General features: G+C 41.3%; 2 protein-coding genes across 3 annotated transcripts in view; both read right to left on the minus strand.

Annotated features, from left to right (window-relative positions):
• LOC126641279 (acyl-coenzyme A synthetase ACSM3, mitochondrial-like) overlaps positions 1-7360 on the minus strand; it is a 70934-nt gene extending 63574 nt beyond the window's left edge. Inside the window, exon 1 of the mRNA XM_050317802.1 lies at positions 7297-7360. The gene's annotated coding sequence lies outside the window, so the exon portion shown is untranslated. The remainder of the gene's footprint in view (positions 1-7296) is intronic.
• LOC126641277 (acyl-coenzyme A synthetase ACSM4, mitochondrial-like) overlaps positions 1-7433 on the minus strand; it is a 59263-nt gene extending 51830 nt beyond the window's left edge. The window contains exon 1 of one of the 2 annotated variants that reach the window (XM_050317795.1): positions 7297-7433. The gene's annotated coding sequence lies outside the window, so the exon portion shown is untranslated. Of the gene's footprint in view, positions 1-6293; positions 6317-7296 lie in introns of those variants that run through there. The other variant, XM_050317797.1, reaches the window with a different exon arrangement.
• Positions 7434-18635: the final 11202 nt, after the last annotated feature.

Genomic DNA, 18635 nt, shown 5'->3' on the forward strand with positions numbered 1-18635 from the left:
ATATCACACGGTGCTGCCAGGGGCACAGGTGAGGCTCAGCTCACCTCAGCTCACCTCCAGCACTGCCAGCTCTGTGGCATCACCTTCCACATGTGCCAGCAGCTCCATGCTTGCTGGACTCGGACAGCACCCCCCTTCTTCCAGACGTGTTTGCTACACAGAGCATCTTTCCAGACACCCTTGGGAGAAACTGAAATGGTGGGGTTAAGGGGAGAGGACATTATTGTCTTGTTTCTACCCTTACAGATTCAGTCTAAGCCTTTAGTTAAAGGGGTGCACTTCTGCTGATTTCAGGAAATTGGGGACAGTTTAAAAACTGTTGAGGTTTTGTTTTTGTCTTTAAATTAACACTTACATTTCTTTTTCAGCATTTAATGCAAACTTTGCCAATAACAGCTGGATACTAGCTGCCATCCTGCAGGTCATCAGCCACCATCAAACTAAGTGGAAGAGGAAGACACTGCCTGCACAGCTGCAGTATCTGGTACTGATCACAGCACACCAACAAATTGGGATGTGCTCCTGATCACAGCTTCTCTTCAACGGTCCATTAATATCGCCACTGCTTTAAACCCTCACTTCTGATTTTAATCCTTAGGGCAGTCAATGTCATTATAGTAAGTGGTTTCCTTGTCACTATCCCTAGTTATACTGTATTGAATTACATACTTAAAAAAATCTTTCCAAACTGACTGATTAAACCTCTCTTTGCTGGGTGAGCTGAGGCTTTAATTTTGTCTCAGAAACATGCCAGGTCCTTAGCCTGTTGTGAAAAAACTAAATTTACTGAAATGTTGTAAGAAGCTCTTCTCTTAAAAGTCATTAGAACAAATCATTTTCTCTCTAAGTAAGCAGGTATACTTGTAACAAAATACCAAACATTTCCTGCTTTCGTTATTCCAGTATGGGAAGTGTGCTTTTCTTTTTGTAAGCTAACAGGTCAGTTTGAAGGTCTAAATGAAGCTCAGATATTGTAATGTTCCCATATCTAATTTAATATTTACCACTGCTGCAAATGCTGTTCAGAGGTCATTTCGACTTTGGATTTGTAAGTCAAAAGAACTTATCTGCTCATTGTTTGCAAAGTCTAACCCCTCCACAGGAATGGTGCATCACATATTTAGTGAAGACTGGAACACAGAGAGTGAAGTGAGGTGGGAATTTTGCTCCCTCTCTGTTGCCACTTTCCTCATGGCATTCCCTGCTTCCCATCTTAATCAGTACCAGCTGTAGATGTCAGACACGTGTCTGGAGGCCTCACAACTGCCAGTCACAGAAAGCTGACTTCATTTGTTGACTGTGAAGTGCTATAACAAAGAACAGCTCCACAGCTAACAGCAGCATCTCTTCAAAATACAACTCTGAATACTTTTAAAAGCTGTTGCCTTACTTATTTTAAAAATCACATATTCAGAATATACACCTCTTTTTTGCTTTTTCAAACTGCTTTTAAAATGAAGAAAGAAGATACATTAATTGCTAATAGGGGATTATGTAGGGGACCTATATAATAAGGACACAGAAAATCACTGCACAGCACTGGAGAATAATACAGCCACTCTCTTCTCCCACACCAGCCAGTCAGTTGACTGAAACCATCATTTATTATTCCATTTGCATCATCTGAAATGAAGCAGTGTATGAGTGTTCTTTGTCAAATAAGAAATGGTGAAGATCTGTCTAGTACTTTAACAAAAAGATGGGGTGTTTGTTGACTTCTGAATTCAGTACGCAGGTAGCATTCAGTACCTGCCCCTTCTTTGCACCATCAGTTGGCCTGATGATTCAAAGCAATTCAGACAATTTTTTATTCTGAGGTTAAAACAGAAGATTAACGATTTTTCTGTCAACAGTTTATGTGTGTTTACTGCATACCTAACTCCTTACTGCATTTAGGTAGTGTTACACCCAATCTGCCAATGTCTGACTTTATGTCTAGATTTGTGAAGGAACATAAATCTGGTGAATGACCCCAGATCCTTTTTCCTTCAAAAATCTAATTTTGGTGTCAGCTTAGTGCTGATTCACATAATAACTGATTTTTAAAAAGCGCATTTTCAGATATTTCAATCTTACAAGTGTTTTCAAATTCAAGAGCTTCATCCACACTGGAAAACCACTCATAGAATACATACAGAAAATTAATTAGAGTTCAGTTCCTGACAGAAGCTGAGCATCTGCTGAGTACACAGATCCAGTTTCCACTGGGAAATAAATAAATAAAAATCAAACCCTAAATTAAATCAATTTGTATTACAGGCACTCGGAACCATTCAGGACGGGGCACTTGTGATCTAACTTTAACATAAAGATGTTCAGAATTAGCTGCTGTAAGCAGCTTTTTCACACAAGTTTTAACATCAGTACAGCATTAGCACTAAGGAGTTTGGACTACTTCAGAGAGAGCAGGAGCTGCCTGGTAGCATGACCAGTTTTGATGAAGGACTCAGGATATTTTACAGTATCACATACCATAATAGATAAAACTATGATAATTACTACTAAATGCAGCTATTTTAAACAGAATTCAGTTCCTTGTCAAGACAAAAATTGTTGGCATAAGTTTTTAGAACAGTTCTCAGTGATTTAGCTCATTAGAAGTCACTTTCCTTAAAGCCTTCTATGTGAACTGTAATATTTTTGCTGTTGCTGCAGACTTTCCTGTCATCTCTCCAGAGTTCATATCAATAAATCTCTTGAAAAATCATCTTTGTGCTTTATTCTGTATATTAAGGACACCCTCCCACCTGGACTACTGAAGTCATTAAGTGGACTCTGAACTGCACATATTCTTCTCTTCCCCTCTCTAACTCCCTTACAGCATCTTATGCCTTATAAAAGATGGTAGTACAAATTATTGATAATTTGAAATGTCACTGTTCTATCTATGTTCTTGTTGATCTAAAAATGCCTGTAACTATTTCAGACTGATTCAATATGACAATCAAGTCTACCTGTGATATGCTGGCAGGGCAGATACCAGGTGCAGAGCTTGGAAAATAGTTATATCCCCAAAGCCCTGGCCCTCAAAATTCTGTCCTGGACAGAGGCTTTGTTTGTAACATGGAACCCATGTCTCAGGAGAGAGAAACATTAATAAATTACACAGCTTTTCCTGCTTTAGGATGGTGTTGTTGCCCACTCATCTTCTCTGTTCTGTTTAAAAGACAAAATCTCATACTAAGCAGCCCGTTGATAACCTTTGGCTGTATTTCAATATGGGATCAAAAAGCAAAACCAATAGGGAAATAGACACCATTACTAATTTATAATTAAAAGGGATGACCAGTTACAGTCTAAACCGAAATCTATCACATGACTGAAACAGTTCAGGACGGTAATTAATAGCAAATGGCAACATTATTAGAGCACTAATGTAGTGCAGTCATGTGGGAATACTGAAATCCCTGGAATGTGAGAAGAATTGAAAATCCAGCTGATATGGCTGTAAATCATCACTCAGCCAGTAGGGCTGCAGGTGTGAATTGTGCTGAAAAAAATGGAGAGTGATAAAACTCCATCATTCATTTCATTATCTTCTTTTCCCTCCCATCTCTCCCTCCCTCTTCCCAGTCAGAATTTCTAACAAAATTATGGCAAAACTCATGACCTTTTCCATCATTTATGACTATTCTCTTCTAGCTAGCACTAAGTTATTGGAATGAAAATTGCCTTCTTGATTTTCCACTGCCTTTAGTAATGTACAAGAGTAATTAATTATTTTGTAACAGATAATTTGCAACTAGAATACAACAAAGATACAGTGCATGCCAGCTTGCCAAAAAGAGAAATTAACAGTAAATATGATGATCAGTTGACATGGCCAGGGACAGGCCCACAGTTTAGAGTCATTTTTATTACTCTACCCTTTCTAATCAACCACGACTACCAATTAAATGTAAAATGGATCCAAGAACATTTTTTACATTATATTAATCTGGATTTTGTCAGAAGAAAGAAGTTAAATCAAGTCACTGTTTGCTGAAGGCTTTTCAGAGGCCAGGTCTTGCAAGAAGTGCAACTGGTAGTTGCAAACTGTGAATAAAGTTCTGTACACGTACAAGCTTTTGTGAAATCAAGACCCAAATAACTTCAGAAATACAGACTGAAACATCCACTGAACTACTGATGTATCACACAATGCTGAACACATTTTAAGATGCTCTTATTTTCTACCAGCATTGTATGAAAATAACATGCACTATTCAGAATGTGAGAGCACAGCAGAACCCTGGGTTTGTTCAGAAGATTAGTGCCATTGCAGTGTATTACCAAATCCATGTTCCCACCAGATCAAACGTACCACACTTCAGATTGGCATTTAATACAGATATTTGTAGCCTGCAGGAATAATAAATGAAACTAATTAAGTTTAATAATTCAAGAGAACTTGGCATGCCTGATTGCTACATAAAGGCTAATTATCTTTCTCCCTTTTTTCCAAATCGCCCCCCGCTTCCGCCAAATTAATCTGGAAACTTCAAAAATGTGAAAGTATTAAGAAAAATAATAGTAATGGTAAACCCTTTCAATGCAGAGAAATAACCCTGTAACAGGTCTACAGCTGATGCAAACTTTACTAAAATCCTACAGATTTTTTAAGAGTTAACGCCTGTTTTCACAAGTAGCCAGCTTAGTCATAAAGAAGACTTATTTTCTTGTGCATCCTCTCATCACAGAAACAGGACCCAAAAAGCAGCCTTTGATAGACCTTACTAAATCCAGCTCATCAGCTACACTGCAGCAGAGACCTCAAACATGCAACATCTGTACCAGTTGGTTCAGGTGTGTTGGCATGCAGGAACTTTTAATAAAGATCTACTTCATTCAGCAGTGGAGTGTTTAAAAGTGTCACTAGACTGCTCTCTTCTTTCCCCACATTTCCCAGTCAGGGCTGCTATCAACACACAGGTTTAAATTAACTATTTAAAACCTCTAATAGTATCTTAGACTGACAGAAAAAAAATTCATCAGTTAAGAGAGGATAAAATTGAGAGCAGGTTTTATCTGAAGCACTGGACTCAAGAGGGGAAGTGTACATATAAAGAGATTGCCCTGGGTGGAGGTTATTCAGTGTGAAACACTCCAGATTAGCAGGTACCCATACAGAAAGCAATAGGAAGGGTGTTCCATTCTAACAAAGAATGTACCACCAAATAGAAAAAAAACCAAAGTAAAACCCTATCCCAGCTGCATCTATTAATTTTCTTCCAAAATCCACTTCTAGCCAACCATCTTTTGCCAAGTTGAAGAGTTAAAGAAAATACTTTTTAACAGGTGATTAAATTCCCTCACAGTACAGTGAAAATCTTTAGAGCCAGAGGTTGACTTAGATTACCTTTCTAACTAATAAAAAGAACAGGTTTTTAATTAGGTCGCCTAAAGCTTATTCTTCCTTCATTATTTATGATTCTTCTTTTGCACAGTGTAATTACTGCCAGCAACATATAGATATTATAAAGAAATCCCTACACACATATATATGTAGGTATATGAAGAGAACAACATGCCAGTTAGAAGCTTCTTACTCCTGCACAAGCATTTCTACCTAACAGGAATTGCAAAAAGAGACCTGGCATGTGCAAACATCAGCTGTGCCCTTCTTCAGATCCCTCTTTTCCTGGGACATCTGCAAAATCCATCTAACAGGCAGGCTGCTGGACAGTGTAACTATTACAATGGCATTTTTTCCTGTGTATATCCATTTGACATTCATACTTTGACTGGAAACTCTTCCAGGGAAGGCTATTTTCTCTTGTACAGTGCCTATCCCTGACCAGCAGTGATGGTTTCTCAGCAGCATCATTAAAACCATCATTCTTTGCTTGTAAAATATGCTCAACATTTGCTTGATAAAATAACACTGAACCAGGCTGGCTCCCACATTGATGTTTGAAATTACTGGAGCTGGTAGGTTACATGTGTACCTAGTGTGGGATGTGCAGAGAGCTGCACAAAGGCTGTGAATTATTTACACATTTACCATTATTCATTTCAGATGGGCTGCCTTTGCTCACAAAATCCCAAGTCTCCTCATTTACTATGACCATCAGGGAGACTGTGATAAGGCAGCAAACATCAACCCAACGTGTCAGACTTGCATCTCACCAAGGGCTGGATGTACAGCAGCCCTGAGGAGCAAGCTGGGGGAAAGTGCTGTGACATGTGAGAGAGGTACCAAAGTCAAGCAGCTCCTCTTGAATATTGAGCTGTTCTTATTTTCAGGCAAAGATGGCTACTGGATACAGACAAGTACAAGTAAGCCTACATACCACTAAAACCAATTTACTTACCATGCTAAAAGGACTGTGTTCCAAGTCTTCAGTTGTTGTAACCACTCCTTGTCCCAAAACACTTTCCACAACATTTGGTTTTGTGAATCTTTGGGACAGGGTTTGTTGGTTTTTACTTTTCACCTGTGCAGGTTTCTTCCTTTTCCTCATCTGTGCCCAGAGAGAGTGTTTAAGGCCAATAATTACATCCACACAGCACATCCTCCTTCTATTGTATACTACGCTTTTTCAAAGTTTAATAAGCCTCTGAAAATAAAATGAGCATTCCTGTTCAGTTGCATCTGGCTGTAATGAAGTTGGTTTTTTTTTTTTCCCCTAGGACTGAATTAATTCACTCTAGCACCCTGTTTATGTAAATATCCTGCCACCTCTCTCTGGGCACAGAGGAAAAAAGTTTGTGACCTCATTCATTTACATTGTAGTAGTCCTAAAAGCCTTGTCATTAACCAAGCAATGCCTTTGTATCCAAACAGATCAGGAGGAGCAAGTCCAGTCATGACCTTCCTCCCTATAGTTTGCATGCACAAATCCAAAAAAACCTGATGCCAGTCCATTGAAAAGAAAGACCGGGGGGGAAAAAAAAAAAAAAGAAGAAAAAAAGAAACAATCCATAATTGCTTTTTGCTTTAAAGCACATGAAAGGGGGAGTAGAAGGAACACAGGCAGGCTGTTTGAGTCGCTTATAAACATATGGTACAACAGCTTCCCAGCAGGAATGCATAGGTTCAGTTTTCTGCTCAGATACACTGGCTGCTGCAGGAGGAAGGACACTGCTAAGGGCCATTTCTTTGCAGCCTGAATGCAGAGAGCAACTCAGGATAATCAACCCCACGACACATGGCTACAGTGAAAAGTACACTTAGTGGCTTTTCTGCCAGACACACACCCACCACATATCCATGCCCGGGGACCCCCACCACATTCTCATGGTTCTGGTTATTTTCAAATGAAGTAAAGATCTCTGGGGCCAAAGGTACAGGAATAAATTAGTACAGATTTGTACCTGCTTTGATGCAGTGCTCTGTCGTTGGTTCAGATCAGCAGGTTTTGGTTAACTGTGAGTAAAACTGGACAATGGAGAGGTCAGACTGAGATGGCCAGTAACAGGACAGACACTGTCTCCAGAGGAGTTGCTAGAGACCACCCCCTGGATCACTCATGAGAGCTTTCTCCCTCTTGGGTTAATAATTAAATAGCCTAATTCCCAGATGATTCTTGTTAACTTGTTACCTGACTGATACAAACTTTCACTGCTTGAAGTGGCTCAGATCTTTATGTAGAAGGTTTTCTGTTTCAATGGGGAGTTACTCAGCAGAAGTTTGGATTATGAACAGATTTATGGTACATTCAGATTTTCCCTTGCCGATTCTATAACAACAAGATCCCTTGCCCTTCTTATGATAATAGGATCCTTACCCTTCTTTTGCCAGCTTGGTTCATTTGGCTCCTCAAAGAGTTGAATTTTGTATTCCTAGAAATCTGGTATTCTAGTCTTCTGCAAAATATGCCAGCTCCCCAGGAATGTATTTGTGAGACAGCAATGAGCTGAATATGCTAGAGCATAAATTCTTGTTACACCAACTTACAACCACGTATTGCAGGCACGCTTCGAAAGAACAGACATGGAGACAGTTAACAGATAACTGTATGACCCACTGAGATACTCCCTGTTTTATTCTGCTCATGTGGGGCCCTGATACAGAGCTTGTGATGACCAGTAGTGGTGGTGTGCATCCCCCCCTCTTCCTTCCTCCCTGAGCAGAGATAAGCAATACAAAAATTTGCACATGCACACACAGGGCTTAAAAGCAGGAAAGAGGTACTTACACTACTGAACTCCATGGACATCTAATGCACAGTATGTTGTTGCCTACCAACATTCAGTCATGTGCCTGCCAGTGCTCCTGGCAGTGCTTGTAATTGCCCTTAGTTGATTTACATGTCGCATTTTAAGCACTAGAGATGAGCGCTGAAGTTGCCTGCAGGTCCGAATCCTTTTGAAAACATTGTATATCATGGTAGGGGAGGTAGATGAAACAGTTCTCTGACAATATAACAGCAGGGAGAAAGTTCCCTCCAGTACTTCTGCAGCTTCTATTCCATACATCAATGACTAATTTGTACTACTATAACTTCACTTAGGCCCATACAGTCGCACTGAGAGGAAGAATTATGCCATTGTGTCTATACAAAGGACTATTCCCTGTTTATTGCAAAAATAAGTGCCTTTTAAATATATAGGTGAATTCAGCTTAGGCATGATGAATACTGAAATACTCAGCCAGCCAGCAATAACAGGACAGATTCTAATAGTGTCACTGGTATGTTTTTGACAGTCTATTACTTCGATGGGGCTATTGTATGAAGTGTGCACTGCTTGGTACAAGTAAGATTACCCAGAACCTAACCCTGTATTAGTGATTCACCCAGGAAATTCTGTGAAGCAGCATCCTTTAAAATGCCAGAGGTACATTCAAAAGTAAATGCATATGCAGAGTGATAGGTATGATCCTACCTAATACTGGCATAAAGGTTTCACCCACTATTCAGGGTATATTCTTTGTAATATTTAGTTAAGTTTAAACATATGCTGAAGCCCCAAAGAAATCAGTGAGAACTAAATGCCACCCTTTGAATAGATGCTTCAGGTTTTTTTCAGATGTTAATAAGCTCAACATTGCTTTTCCTTCAAGTAGATTTTGCTGATATTTTTTCACTTTCTTTCTATCAGAGCAGCAGTTTTATTGCTCTGTCCTCCTGCTACAAAAGGAAGAGCTGCAGTTACTCAAATGCAGGAACACATGTGCATTCACGTTGAAGAGTGAGACTACAAGATGGAATGTATCACCTAGACAGTAGCCAAAAACTGTCCCTGTCCCAAAGACCTGGCAGTCCAAACCACTCTAATTTAATCCACTTACCCACAGAGTGGGGAGAGCAGAAATTCTGTCTCCAAATGGCACAGTCAGCTGCATACACACCCGTTTAGACTGGAAAACAGTGTGGCTGTGTATGACTTGGTACCTTGCCCACAGTAATAAGCCAGGAGATAGGTTTTACTGATCTGGATTTAATTCAGCACAAATGTGCCTATGCAACTTCCAGGCCAGATCTGATGTACCCACTGCACTGTGGGAACACACCTGGGGCCTGTCCAGCATCTCAACTTAAGGCTCTGTCAAACAGAGTAAGAATATGTTGTCTCCAGTGCAGAACACATCAACTCTTGTCTTGAATTCTTGTCTTGCTGGCCTGCTGCCCGAGACATGCAGAATAGTAAACACTGCAAAATCCTGAGAGAATTAATTTCAGCTACCTCCCTTTCAGTTACTGCTTCTGACTGATCACAGTGGCTACATGGATTAAACAATGAATTCACCAAATCAAACTGCTTGAATAAAAACTGAATTTCCATCTTGTGAAGTCAGAATGCATCCTGCAAAGCTCTTCACTGACAAGGCAGCTCAGCCAGGTTATATAATTGTCACCCTCACAAGCTTTTCATCTTTGTCTGAGTGGTACTCGAAAGGAGTGAAGTTCTCTCCTACCCTTGAAAATATTGATGAAACTCAGAGAGTGCTTGCTGCTGAATGTCCCACTGATCACAAGGACCCAAGGGCACACAAACCCTCACCATAAAGAACAGAGCTTCCAGAAAGTCAATCTTCCTCCTCCTAAAAAAAAAAAAAAAAAAAAAAAAGGTGATTCCCAGGAGCATTCCCACCAAAATAATTTAGATCCTGTGGGTCACTGATTCATACCGTGCATGATATAAAAGCTACAGATCTAACCCAGAGGCTTTTTTTTAGAGCTCACATTCAGGAATAGCTGAAATGCTCTCTCTGCCTTTCTATGTCAGGCTGGAGGCCTTGCCTGCATCTCTAGGCATGGTATGGTTGTGTATTGACCACCTCAACAAAATATTTGCAACCTCTCAAAGCACCTGGGGCCTGTGACCCTGCTCTTCCTGATCATTCTGGGGCTTGAGTTAGAACATGCAGTGAATCTGTCCTTGTGGGGTGACTGCTCACACACACTTTTGAAGGGCAACAATGATGCAGACAGTGAGATAAAATCTAACTTGGTGAATCAATTCTGATGTAACTTCATGCATGTCAGTAAAATTGCACTTGGTCCAGGATCTGTGCATGCTGAGTACATCATTGAATTTATTGGTGTCTCCTGCAGAGCAACTGAGACATCTCTGTGAGGAGAACTGTCAAGGGCAGAACCCCAGCATTGCCTTAGGTATAGCAGCGAGATTTCCTGGGTGGTGTTATCAAATCTTTGGTAGCATTCAGTGTCAGCAAACCCTCTGCAGAGTGTCAGTCCCTAAGAAGCAGATACGTCAGTGGAGGAGACCTCTCTGAGCAAAGCTGTGGTTGCTGGATCTTATCCTGCTGAGAAAATGACAAGTCCATCGGGGACAGGAGCTCAGATCAACACATACCTGCTTCTGCTCCCTTTTGGGTCTGGTTTGGGGCTGAGGACTGTTCATTCAGTGACAGGTAGGGGTCAGAGCTGGCTGCTATGGCTGGGTACTATCCATCAGCAGAGGTGCTTGGGGGACAGCCTAAAGTCAGGAACACAGAGAGGACAAAAGCAGCCAGAACTCTTGGAGTTGGGAGGAAGTCACTCTGTATCCATGTGTTTTTGTGGGTTGAGGTTTAACCTCAGGACAGCCTGACCAGGCTCTGCTTGCTCTTTTGCTCAACTCCCTTCAGTCTGTTACAATTTCTGGGCTTCTTGGCAGCAGAATGGTGTTGACAGGCTGAAGGAAACGTGCCAAGAGGAGGACAAGTGAGCCATTGCGGGCTGAGGGCAGGGATGTGGAGAAAAGGCTGGGTGGAGATGGGGTAACCATCACTGATGCTCCCCAGGGGTGTTTCCTGAGGGGAGCTGGGCTTGTGCCTGCTGGGAGAAGGAAAGAAGCTTCCTGTGGATGTGTCCCTGAACCTGTGCCTCAGCTCATGTTGCAGAGCCCAGTACCACGCTGGTGAGCTGCTATCACATGTGGGAAGCAGAGGGGAGAGGACTCCTGAAATCTGTTTTGTGAGCTTAAAATTATCATTAAATGAGGAGAGTTTATCTTCTACTAGTGACTTAGGTTTTGGTTGATTGCTGAGTATCAGAGCTGAGTATGAGTGACTTCTGTACTGGAGTCACATAAACAGCTAAGATGAACTTGGGTTAACCTTCTGTATTGCCATCTTTAGCAAGAGCTAGTTCATTGTTCCAGCTAGCCTCGAAGTCACAGCAGAGCACTGATGCTTGTGAAATTTAATATTCCTAAAACTGACAATCACCATCTCCCATAAAGTTCACTGCACCCTGTTGTCCAGTATCTCTGCACTTCTGCCACTTGGCAATTTCCACACTACCATTTTAGATAGTAAGTATTAACAATTAAGATGCATTTTATTGCTTATTGAAGAGAAGGAAGATTCATGGAGACTGTTTCTTCTCGTGTGTGAGAGATTCATAGACTGCTTTGACCATGGGTATTAAAACTGGAATTGAACTCATCCATATATTTGAATGTATAAAGCAAAGATGAGCTCTCATGGGCTGTACTTAGAGCTTTACAGCAAGAGACTCAGCAGCTCTTCCTAAGTTTCATACAAGCATCACTTGATTATGTTGGATTTCTGAACGTATAAAAGCATTTAAATGCAGGTACCTGCTCTAAGAGCTGTTGTCTCTCAGACATTTTTATAAATAGCAAACAGCATTTTTTCTGTTAAGGCAAAGTTCAAACAGAGAAAAGCATCTTGCTTTCTTCTGTGTGCATTTTTGTGTAGAAGCTTCTCAAAGGGCAGCTCCTAAAATAAAACTGTTTACAATAACCTCCTCAGATAAAAACATTTCACTTCTAAGATTGAGAATAAAATTTTCACATCTTGCACTTCAGCTCTGATGTGCCTTGCTCTCATATTTTGCCCAGAGGCTTGATTATTGTTCCATTACTAATACAAATGGAGAAGCTTTTGTTTCAATACAGGCTTTTCAAAGAAACTCTCTTCAAGTCATCAGGGTCTAGCCACTGAACTCTTTTAATCTCTAGCTGTAGTTTTCTTGCTTTTTCCACTTACTGTTTAAAATCTATTTTCTGTTCACCCTTTTATAACTTGAATATAATGGTACTATTTCTTTTCCTCTTTGTTCTCCTTGTTTGCTTTCTTGCTTTGCCATGTCCTTAGGATGGTGTATTTTCTTGAATTCTCTGCAGTACTACTTGAACCCTGGAGACTGCACAAGTGTTTTTGAACAGTGTAAGAGGATTGTGGTTCCAAATACCAAAGAAGACAGCACCATTTCTAATACTGGTTAGATTTATTGTTAGGTAATACAAACTAATGCATGTATTGAGTGGGTCCATATATATATACATATATTGTCTGCCAGTTTTGTAATTAATGTAAGCAATTGTTACCATGGTTCATCTGCTTGTTCAGTATTTCAATACTGCAAGCTCGTTGTTCCTCAAGCTGCCCCAGTGCTCCCCTAAATAAAATGAGGAAATGTCTGTTTCCCTGTGGTGGATGCAAATGAAGGAAGTGCTGCTTCTGACTGAAATTTCATAACAGTAGCAAAAATGAAATTAGTGTCAGATTTTCTCTTCAGTAAACTTCTACTTTCTCTTTGGTGTTTCTGTACAGTTTTACTGTAGCATACATACAGAAATTACAGTCCTGATGAACAGTCAAGGGCATTCAGAACCCTGTTGCAGTACTTTCTTGCTTTTACTTAGAATGTAAGAGTCAGATTAACTACACTGGTGAATGTCTGAGTCTGCTAAAGTCAAAATGTCATTTTCCTAATAGAGTTTTGTTCTATGACTGCATTGCTAATGGCCTGTTCACACTGCTTCCTAGGAACGGCCTAATTAAAGGTTTGACATTGAAAAAGTGATTAAAATTTGCATGAAGAGTTATTGAAGGAATTAATTTTTTTCCTAGTGAGTTGATAAGTAATAACATGCATTTTGGTAAATATTAGACATCTAATCCAGTGGACTTGCTGGACCATGTATCAGTCTAGACCTGGGAATTTACGTTCAAAGCCACGAATTCGGAGTTAATTTATTACGCAGTTGATTTCCAGCACCACTGAGCTTAATGAGATTTGTTATTCTCTTAAATGGGCTTTCCCCTCAGAGCACCTTGTTTCATTAGACCATTTAACGAAGGCGTGGGTGAATGAGGTGTGTAAACACAACACTTTGTTTGGCACACCAAAGTGCTAATTCCTCTTACAGAGTGTGGGTGCACATGTACTGCACTCCATGCATGAGGATATGCCTGTTCTGTGGCTGTGGAAACAAGGACAGGCAGTGGGGTTTCTCTTTGCTGAAAGCTAAAGAGAAACTGCAGGGAATTTCACAGATTCCCTGAGAGAAGGCTTTGACTTGCTAATGGTCTCGAGTGTGTTCAGAGTTCAAAATCGGAACCATATTCCTTGCACTAACAGTGTTGATGACTGGTTCTCCAACAGCCAACTATCACTTTGGGAAATGACAGATGTAAACAGAACTGTCCATAATTAATAACACTTTCATTCATAGCAGGACTAAGTGGACCTGACAAAAACAAGGCCCCGAGACTCTGTTTCCTGCAAAGTGTCAACACAGAAAAAAACCCACAAGGAAGGTGAAAGATCAAGCTCCATTCCATAGAAGTGAAATCAAAGCATGGAAGCAGCACGTGACCCTGGCAACAACCCCAGGAGTGAGACCGAGCCCCCTTGTTCATTCAACACCTGAATTAACTCCTTTTCTGATGGTTCTCTCAGGGTCCTACCCCAGTGTGCCCAAACTACGTGCTGTTCCTCTCAGTGTCCATCTCCCTGATGAGAAATGCTTCCACTTCAGAGCTGATCAGAAGATTAATTTTCTATCAACTTTAATTTTTTAAAATGAGACTCCTTTGCCATTCTGATCAGCAATTTGAGGGTAAATGTTATAATCCTTAGTCAAGTAATGCATCCATTAAGGAGACATTTTGCACCTTTTCATGATGCAGTTGTAGACTACACAACTGACTGACCTCCATATTCCCTTTGTTTACAATCATTCAATTTTCTGATATAAGATGATGATTTTTCCCAAGGAAAACTTAAAAGCAATTTCAGCAGCTATTAAGGCATTGTCAGTGAAACTCCATTTATGATGAAAAAATAAACCCCACAAAGCTGTCAAAGAAAATAAGGAAGTCCATGTATACATAACCAGACAGTATCAGGAATAACAAAACTAGTGTTAAATGGCGTGAGTTTTCCACAGATATCTATTCTGTAAAAGGTATAGAATAGAAATCTTGTTGAAAATAAAATTAATGTACAGAACAAGGACTGAAAAAATTAATAAAAGCTGTGGGACTTGAAATGGTTTCTTTCTCTGTCACTTTCATTTGTGTGTGTATTCATGACTGTGTGTAAATCTAAATACATTCCCAAGCCTGTAGGCAATGTTGATTCAGAAACACAGAATAAAAATTAAAGAATCAATGACCTGTTGAAATAAATGGCAAAGCTCCCTTGACTTCAGCAGAGATGGAATTCTGCCCCAGATATTTGGGCCAAATTTATCAACAGCCAGAAGGTAATAAATCTGACCTTTGAAAACCAGTGAAGGGGAAAAGGAAAATGGCCTTTGGATTGTCCACCTGTTTTGTAAAATTTTCCTGAAAATGTAATGAACAATGCTCAAAACTTGCTTCCCTACCCCCATCTTGTCATAATCTGGTGATGCCTCTTTCTCCACTACCTTAGGGATGCTGTAAACTCATTAAGTAGATGTGCTGGTCTAGGGTTAGATGGAGTAATTACACAGCTTCAGGATAGATCAGAACTGACTTTCAAGATGTGCCAGATGACCTCACACTTACATTGTGATAAGAATGGGCAGTGGAGGAGAACAGTACAGACTAGCTCATGTGGCATATACATCTGTGGCACCATGGACTCACTTCCACGTGGAGACAAGCCTGTGCTGGTTACCCTGACTCCATCCTTGAAGGTTCTCACTTTCTCACACTTACCCTTGCACTGCTGTGCTGAAACAGAGACAAACCACAGCCCCTCATTTCCAGATGGAGGCCTTGAGAAAAAGAGAGACCATAACTCAACACCTTTCATGTATATAAACTGGTTTCAGAGCCCAAGTTATGGAGAACAGAGATGCCATGCAGTGTGCAATGAGCCTGCCAAAGAAATCTGCTGTTCTCCCTGGGTGTCCCTCCAACACCAGCCTGCATGACAATGGTGTCCTTGCAATTTATGTCTGTAGCTGCTCTGGACAACACATGTCTGAAAAACAACCTGGATGTCATCAGCAGCTCCCTCAGACACCACAAGGCCTGGGCAATTTTGCTGATGTTACCTGTGCATGCTGTTAAAGGGTTGTGTTCGGAATTGGCCTCAGAGGTCACACCCCACGGATGGGAGGTTGCGAGGCTGCCCAGGGACAGCCATTCTCTTTGACCTGGGAATGGTGATGGTATGTCATCAGCTCCCCACAGACCCTGTATAGTGTCCCTGCACCTCTAGAGGTTTTGCACTTACTGCTGGTGGTTCTGTGACCCACCCAGTGGCTGTGGCAGGATGGCATAACAAAAGACTCCCCTTGGCATGGAGGAAAATGAGGTGCAGCAGGCCAGGTACTGTCTTGTTACAGAAAGCTGCCTGATCTCACAAATGAACCTTCTTTCTATTGGCATCAGCCCAGCTCTTCTCTCTCCTTGTTGTAAAGCGGCAGCCACCAGACAGGTAGGATTAAACAATGCCACTAGAATAACAACAGCAGTCTTCAGGCAGAGTGGAAATCCTGGCAGAACAAAGCCCCAGCTAAAGGTGGAATAATGCATGCCTGGGACAACCCCTACTGTTCTAATTTTTCTGGTATTTATGTTTAATTAGCTAGTGATTCAGAATGGCTCTGGGAGTAAATCCCTCCTGGATGAATCCCAAGGTCACTTCCATAGCTGCAGGACGGAGAAATGCACTGAAGCCTGGCCAGCTGATAATCTTTTGCCTTGCTTATACCAATTGAATCCTTTTTTCTCTTGGATGAACTTATCCAGGAGCCAGCTAGACTGTAGGCCTCTGTTAAATAATGATGATTATGTTCTTTTTGCTCACTGTCGACAAAGAATTATAGCCCCTCATTTAGAGCTCATTTCAAAACCATAAGATTCTGTAATTGAAAGTGGCTGAAGCTAATTTGATAACCCAGTTCTGAACACAGCCGACTAACTACTTTCCCTTTGTCCTTTCAACAGAAATGGCCTTGTCAGGAAAGTCTTCTGTGCTACTTTTAAGGAGCAATTATGACAGAGGTTGAAAAGTATTGTCCTGTGACAGACTGCAATTTCAACACAGCCTTCAGGTTCCCAGCAAGGCCAAGGGCATGGCAGTAGGGTTAAATGCCCTTCAGGCACAGCTGCCTTCTGGAACACCCACCCAGAGCTCACTCTCTTGGGTGACTGACTCCCCAAGAAGCAGAACTCTGTCCAGGAGAACATCTGACACTTCCTCAGACCACAGGGATATTTGCTGGACTCTCCAGGTGTCTCATTGCCCCTCCCTCCTGGCAGCTCCCCTAGATACACTATATACACTGTGAATTAAATCCTATACCAGGAGACCCTGAAGGCTCTTCTCTCTCGGAGCAGCCCCTGCTGACTGCACTAGAGGTGCAGGATACACTGAGTCCCCCTCTTGAGCTTAAGAGGTGGGTAAATTTCTGCAGCACAGGTGGGCAGGAGGTGAACTCTGCTTACCCAGTGAACAGCCCCATGGAGACGAGTGGGATACCCTGGCAATGCTTCCTGCCCTCAGCAAGGTCAAAGCAGCCTAAGCAGGCAACACAACACAGGACAGAAAACAAAGCCGAAATGGGACACCTACCTAGTGCTCTGTCTGCCAAGCTGCTGTCCCTCACACTGCTTGGCTCTTGTGATTCACAGCCCTGACCCTTAAACACATTCACTGGGCTACAACCAGCAGTGCAAGGAGTCCCTTTTCCCTCCAGTTCCTGACTGTCTCCTGTTCACACCTGCACCTGGGCACTCAGTGGTTTGAGGAGAGGAGAGCAGATTTCCTTAAGCCTCCTTACTAAGGGAAACTCAGTGACTGCAAGATGAATATTTTTGCTATCTTAGTAAATTTTTCCTGGTGTATTTTGGATTCTGTGCCTTTCCCATGGTAAACGGAGGAAATGTAAATAACACGGCAAATATTTCTCTAGCCATAGCCTAGAGCTGTGTTTGGAACTGCTCTGGCTGTTGTAGTAATTAGCATAAACAAATTGCTAAATTGTGTGCTGTGATAAAATGATGGATTGCATCATGGAAGAAATCATTACCTCATTGATTAGCAGCACATGCCTTCAAAAATCACTATCTAAGCAAATTCTGAGGATTGTGGGAGCTTTGTAAATGCTACAACTGCTGCCTTCCATAAGCAAAAATCAGGAAATATTAATATATAAATCACTAAAATGAAATTTTAACTACTAAAATTGGTTCTCAAGTGGTTTCTAACATTTACTGTAGCTGTTCATGTGGGGCTCATGTTCTGTGTGTCCTTGTATTTCCCTGCACTCATGGGGAGAAGGCTGTAACAGTGTCTGCTTGAGGCAGGATCTGATAGTACAGCATGCAGTACCATTAATGTCTTTTTGCAGAATAGTTTTGCTTTGAATGTAGTGGGAATTTGGTTTTTTTTATTATTATTATTATTATTATTTTAAAGGAAATGTTTCCCTGCACTTACATATTGAAAGGATCTTCTGCCCAAAATCTGTGTGGCTCACTGGCAGCATCTGCTTCTAGGTATTCCCTCATGGTGGCTTTAATAATCAAAGCAGCCTGTTATTGCCAAAGCTAATAGCAGCAGGCTTCACTTCTTATTCAGCACAAGTACTCGGTATTTTGTAAAATTACTCATTTAAATGGGCTTACTTTTATTAGGATTAGCAGGCCAATCCCATCCCTCCTCCCCACGTCTCTCCCCCCTTGTTTTAAGTAAGATGAGACACTTGAATATTAATACATCATTGTAACAGAAATGGGTGTGTTGACAGTGGCTAGCTGCTGTGAAACTGGGACACAGGAGCCCTCCCCTTAGCTCTGTGTCAGTGCATATCCCACACCTAATCCCAGAGGATTCCCAAATTCATTATCAGTAAAACAGAAAATCAGTAGCAGACTGTGATTTCTTTTACTGACTTGGGTACTGCCACAGCAGAGAAGAGTGCACCTACAGGCACCTGTGGTGAACTGCCAGAAAACATGAATACTTACAGCCTCCAATGGTGGGAGGATAAATTCAGCTGCAGGGACA

The sequence above is a fragment of the Myiozetetes cayanensis genome, unplaced genomic scaffold, assembly GCF_022539395.1.
Source record: "Myiozetetes cayanensis isolate MyiCay16 unplaced genomic scaffold, myiCay2020 scf20-37, whole genome shotgun sequence".
Classification (NCBI taxonomy): domain Eukaryota; kingdom Metazoa; phylum Chordata; class Aves; order Passeriformes; family Tyrannidae; genus Myiozetetes; species Myiozetetes cayanensis.